The sequence below is a fragment of the Simochromis diagramma genome, unplaced genomic scaffold, assembly GCF_900408965.1.
Source record: "Simochromis diagramma unplaced genomic scaffold, fSimDia1.1 OVJJ01000682.1, whole genome shotgun sequence".
Taxonomy (NCBI): Eukaryota; Metazoa; Chordata; class Actinopteri; order Cichliformes; family Cichlidae; genus Simochromis; species Simochromis diagramma.
In genome coordinates, this window is record NW_024387359.1 from 1176049 (window position 1) to 1182538 (window position 6490).

Consider the following 6490-nt stretch of genomic DNA (forward strand, 5'->3'; position numbering starts at 1 on the left):
AGAACAGGAAAAGCTAGAGAGCTAGAGTGCTGTTAATCTCACACAGCCCAGTGCAGCAGGATCACAGCATTAATAGAAACCTGCTTTAGAGTGCAACTTAATACTTTTCCTGTTTTAGTTTTTCTGTATTACACTGCTTTCTGCTTCTACTCTCTGCCCTACAGCTTGATTTTGGATGTGAATGTTGTCCTTTGTTTTCCATACTAATACTTCTTATTTTGCAGATTTTTACATGTGAATCTGCTATAATTCTATTTTACTATAGAGAAAGTTACCCAATAGTATAAGTAATTAAAATCACTTCCAGCTGCAACATTTAAGTTATAAAAACAATAATTAATATATGAATCAATAATTAGAATCAAGTCACATACTAGAATAGAATAGATCTTTATTGTCACTGTTACAAGAACAATGAAACACAGTTTGGCATCTCTCCGTTGGTAGCATGTAGATTTACATTCAGATTCTTTTAGGATAGGAAAAGAAGATAAAATAGACTTAAGTTTCTAAGCAGTAACATAAGTATCTACACAAAAAAGATAGATATGTATAAGTTATATACAAAAATATATGCCACATAATGAGCAGGTGCAATGTAAGGAGCAAGTGAGTGATCAGTGGAGTATAAGGTGCAATGTGATCAGCAGTATTGCACATAAGGGGTAGGAATGCTGGTTGCTACTATAACAAATACAGTTAAATAAATAGAGGTAGCAATGTTAGTTGCATTATAATGTAATGAATACGGTTTATAAATGCAGTGTAAAGCTCTGTGAATGCAGCAGTAAGTCAGAAGGCTTTCGATGGTGGAGCGGTTTTTGGGGTAATTGGGCCTGACGCAGCTTTCTGAGAAAGTGCAGCCTTTCTTGTGCTTTTCCTCCCTGGTGGGAAATGTATATGTACTGTATAGGATTCTGCAAAATGTGTATTTTTACCTAGTCTCAGTGTATTTTCATGCTAAAACATTTGTATTATTACTTATATTCGGTTATAACTTTTACTGAATAAAAGAATCTAGCTCATTTACAGCCCTGTGCTCTCAGACAGATGGTATTACATGAAAAGAGGCTGAAAAGGATTTTTAATATTGAGTTGAGTTGAATTGACAATGATTGTTTGGTAAAAAAGGGTTTTTTTCACTTAAGTAAAAATCCTTATCTATTTCAAGTAATACAGACGTTCGCAGAAGAATCGCACACTTTTTAGCAAAGTAGAAAACATCTTGTGTTCGATAATAATGTATTTGCATATTTATAGATTTCATTGATTTGGATGGATTTAAAATTCTAAATCATTTAAAATGATAAAAATTACGATGTGGATCCTATACCTTGTTCAGTCTTACCCGGTGAAGATTTGTTCAACCAATATTTTATAGTGTTCGGCTACAATACTTTGTGCCTAACTGTTATATGAGAGGCAAAAGCAGGCTGTTTTAATGCGAAAAATCGAAATAAACAACATTATGTACAGTCACCTCTGCGTGTTATCGTAGACGACGGACAAACACACAAATGTACATTTTGCTGCATGTTCCTCCTTCTGTGCAGCAGTGTATGCACACAGGAAGTTTTGTTCACACCTCACTGACTTAAGTTGGGCCCCAAGAACGTCATTAATGTTGTGTATCGTGATCTTTATCTTAACATTACACTCTGTACCAGCTGCAGAGCAAAGTCTGAGGTACGGTTATTACTGTTTTTCTGTACAACCTTTGTCTCTGAAAGCCTTCTGCTTTGAACTGCCACGAGCTAAAAATGTCAAATGATTCTTAAAGTCATAGAAAGAGCTGATGACAAAACAGACCCCTGAAACCTACTGAATCAAAAGAGATGATTAAAATTAGAAGAGAACGCTTAAAGATCCCAGCCACAGGAAATTCATTTCCGCTAAACAACTCACTGCCTGCCTATGTTTTTCTCATCGGTAAATTTCCCCACCTTAACCTGTTTCTTATCACCACCTTGAATCAGCGATGCTCTAACTTATTGTGGCCTACAAGTGTCGAAATGCTACATATGTGGGTTCATCTCGCAGAGTCTGGCTTTGATCTAAGATCTTTAGTGTTTTACCAGCAGGCTCAGGATTCAATAGTCACCTTTTCAGTAAACTGGTATTGATACTCATGGATGATAGCTGAATGCTGTTCATTGTACAGAAGGATTGAAATATAGTTTTTGAAGCAATGGCATAAACATTACAGGTCAAATGAAGGTACATTGTACATCTAATTTCCCTAATATTCACTAATATTGAGTGAAAGAAAATAACAGAACCATGCTTTCAGTTCAACAACCAATATAGGCTGGGACAAGGAATGAATCTTTGTGCATTTTTTTGAAGAATAAAGTTGCATTAGTATTTTCCTATTAGTTTACATTCAAAAGCGATCGGGATCAGGTTCCAACAATTTTTAGCACGTTAATTTCCATACATACAAACTATAATACCCTCAGGTAAACAGCTAAAGGAGCCTTTGCGTTTAATGTTCTCTGCTATCGCTGCTTGTTCTTTAGCAAACAGTACCCTCCTGTGGTAAGACTGTGTGTGCACAAACTTTATAATAGAGACACAGCAAAAAGAACAAAAAATACTTTAACACTATAAAGTTGTGTTTAAATTTTACTGACGTAGCAGCGGTGCATAGCAAAAGTGCTCTGCAGCGTTTCCCTTTCACGTGGCGTTTCTTAGAAAGCCTAACTGTGACTAATACTGAACAGTAAAAATCTACTGTACATGGAGTGGTTCTTATATAGCGCGTGTCTACTGTATTTGAGAACTCAAAGGACTTTATGCAACTTGCCTCATTCACACAAGTACTTTTTCTTTTTCTTTTTTTTTACTATGTAAGTGCTCTCCATCGCACATTCACACACATTCGTACTTCGATGGATGCGTTTTGCCCGAGGATGTTTGACATGCAGACTGGAGCAGCCGGGGATTGAACACCTGCTCTACCTCCTGAGATACAAACACCCCTGATGCTTCATCCTTTCTGTCTTTTTTTAAATGTAATTTTTACCTTAAATAAAATGTGTTTGCGTGCCTGTTGGATTCACACAGGTTAATTGACATCTGTCCCAAGCTGTTGTAGCCAGAGGTTAAAGCGAGTGTTGACGGGGGAAAACCCTAAGTTCAGACAGCAGTACAGTGGAGGGGACTGACTCACTTCAGTAGAGTTGACTCGACTCTCGTGACTAGAAATAAGTCACACTGTAATTTCTATTGCGAGTTCCTGTAGATTTGATTTCTTTGTGGAAAGGCTGTAATCAGCTGAGCTGTGTTGGTCTTGAGGTTCAATCTATAATCACATGTTACATGAGCCATCATGACTACTTGCAAGTCCACAGCCAGTGGGAGAAGGCAGACACTAAGAGAGCGTTACTAAAAAACATCGACACCTTAAATTTAAACTGGTGACTTGGACCCAAGTTCTTTTAAAATTGAGTGACATTGAAATAATTTTTTATTTTAAAGCATTATGTATGTTAACTTCTATTTCAATGCTCAACAAGGCATAAAAAAAAATTCATGTACAGAGAAGATTTTGAGAATGAGCGCATCCTAGATTCTTTTTTTTTTTTATTTGAGGTGCTTTTTGGAAGGGATGAAAGCTAAAAGATCGAAGTTGTTCTCAAGACACTTTTGTTTTAAATCAAATGTAAAATGTCCTGTTTAACCCACAAAAGAAAAGAAAAACTCCAACGCAATTTGGCACACAGGATTTATCAGCTAGTTTTTCTTTTCTAGTGCTATTACACCAGTATGAACTGAATATTTGTTTTACCACAAAGCCCACAATATTATCTAATATCTACTATCTATTATCTGAATCAATACTACATAAACACACACAATAGTATTAACAGACAATTTTTCTTTTTAAAAAGCGAAAACTCTAGAGGGTTTAATTTAATTATATGAAAATTATAGTTGTTTTTTTTTAAAGGCTTATGTAATAACTACAACTTTACATGTGAGCTTTAAATTTCCATTTTATCAAATGTGTCTGCAAGCTAAAGACACATTTGCTATATTTTCAACTGACATTTTTATTCTCAGAGATGGAGAAAGATGTAAGACTGGAAAGAGAGAAGCAGTGGGTATACTGGGGCCTTTGGGGTGGACACAGAGTTATTATTAACATTAATAATTGAAATGTACACCATCTTAACATCTGTTTTCTGCATGCTGTTGTGACAAAGCACAGGCCGAACCTGAGTTCTGAGAATGCTGATATACTCGCTTTGCTTCATTCCAGCCGACATACACTTACTCATACAATACCACACTTAAATACACAAACACATACCTTCGACTAACATAAAATAGCTTTCCAAGTAAACAATTTAAAAATATTTTAAGCTTTAATTTGGTTGCCTATCCAGGGTGTACCCTGTCTCGTGTCTCATGATAGCTTAAATAGGTTCCAACCCAACTAATCCTGGATTAGGGCTCGGGGATCCTGGTACTGATATCACATCCTAAGTTGGTCTAGGGTTAAAGCGAATAACTTGGAGAGACTGTTTTGGGTGAGTTTGAAATTGTTTATTGCCAGATTGTTTTAAAGAAAGAATAAATGCCAAGCCTCACTTATTAAGAAAAAAACTCACCGGCTAAACAATTTAAATAAAAGATTAATAGAAGATACACCTACACCTCAACTCCCTGTAACTCCAGGATAAACAGGAGAATTTCCTCCAATCAAACTTTCTCTATCATCCTAACAAAACCAATGAAAAAAAAACTATCCATCGAGAGTAACAAGTAGGGATAGAAATCTTGATATTGATATTTGGATGTTGTATCAAGCTTATAAGGGGGTGGTGTTTCAAAACACTGCTTTGAAATGTAGTTCAAAACGCCCACCTCACGTGACTGCGGCCAATCAAGGTCTTGGTGTGTTGCACCCCAGTTTCGATGAGTGGATTACTTGCTGCTTTTAGGTCGACTGACTGAGAACAGAACAACCTGATGACGCTGTAAACTCCCAAATAAAGCTCAAGGGTCATCGTCATCAGTAGCAACAGGATTGGCAGCAGAAGCCACAGAAAGAAGAAAGTTAATGGAAACTTTTTGACGGCGTGGCTGGTGCAACCCACAGTACACTGTGTTCCAAGGGCACGTGATCTGCTTGTTCATTAGCAGGAACAATGTGTGGTATATCCACACCTTTGTAGCTTGGCAAAACAAAGTAAGAACAACAAGTACTAAATCAAAATCAAGTGTAAAAGATGCGGATGAACAATAATATTGAACCTCTGGTGACCACAAATGTATGAACTTCCACTGCAACCAATTCATTAGGTGACAATGAAGCACAAATGGAAGGGGCTATCCCAGCTGTGATACGGTGAAAGACAGGGTATATCCTGGAGAGGCTGCTGGTCTATTACATGGGAACGAAGAAAACATTCACCCTTAAAGCCAATCTAGAATTGCCACTTTAGCTAAAGTACCTGGAGAGAACTTGCATAACCACAGGGAAAACATACAATCTCCATACAAAAAGGCCTCAGTTGACTATTGGATTCAAACCCTCTTGTTGTCAGCAGCAGTGGAAACCACCATGCTGCCCTAAAGCAGGTTTAAAATTAAAATCAAGTTGCAGGTTAGTACAAAGTGATATATAGTTAAGCTATTGCACAACCAATGGCTTGATTCTGTGCTAAGACAGAAAAACTCAATAAGATGTGATCAGAGGCAGTGAAACTGCTTATTATGTTGTTGGGGCTGATGTATACCAGCTCGACCTGAATCTCAACACTGTCTCTGTTGACATATCAAACTATCAACACCAGACAAAAGTCTAACTGGGCGCACAGTCATGACTCAAAACTCATGTGTGTGTTTACTTTATGAAACTCAGTCTGCTGTGTCGGAATATTGAAGATAAGCATTAAAAAGGGGAGGGCAGTCTTTGTTATGTGGATTGTGATAAAAGAAACATCCATAATATCCAGGAGGAAAACCAAAACAAAACATAAAAATATAAAGGCAAAATGCTGTGTAAGTTTATGCTCTGTCACTTCTTCACCCTGCTGAGTGTGTTTAGGTAATTTGTGAAACTAAACAACAGAAAATAAAGACACCTATAATCAAAAAATTGTGTGTGTGTGTGTGTGTGTGTGTTGTGTGTGTGTGTGTGTTTGTGTGTGTGTGTGTGTGTGTGTTCCTGTCTAGCTGTCTTTATGAGGACCGAAATCTGCATTCTACTATACTTGTGAGAAGTGTTGGACAAGTTACTTGAAAAAAGTAATCAGTAACTAATTACTGATTACGTCCCCAAAAAAGTAATCCCGTTACTTTACTGATTACTTATTTTCAAAAGTAATTAATTACTTAGTTACTTACCGGTAGTTACTTTTTAAAAACACGATTTACAACCTGAATAGGTGATCAAGCGATAGATCTTTCAGCCCAATTCTACTTTTTCTACATAATCTATCATACAAAATGTAATCAAATGGAAAAGTCTCTTTTTAAA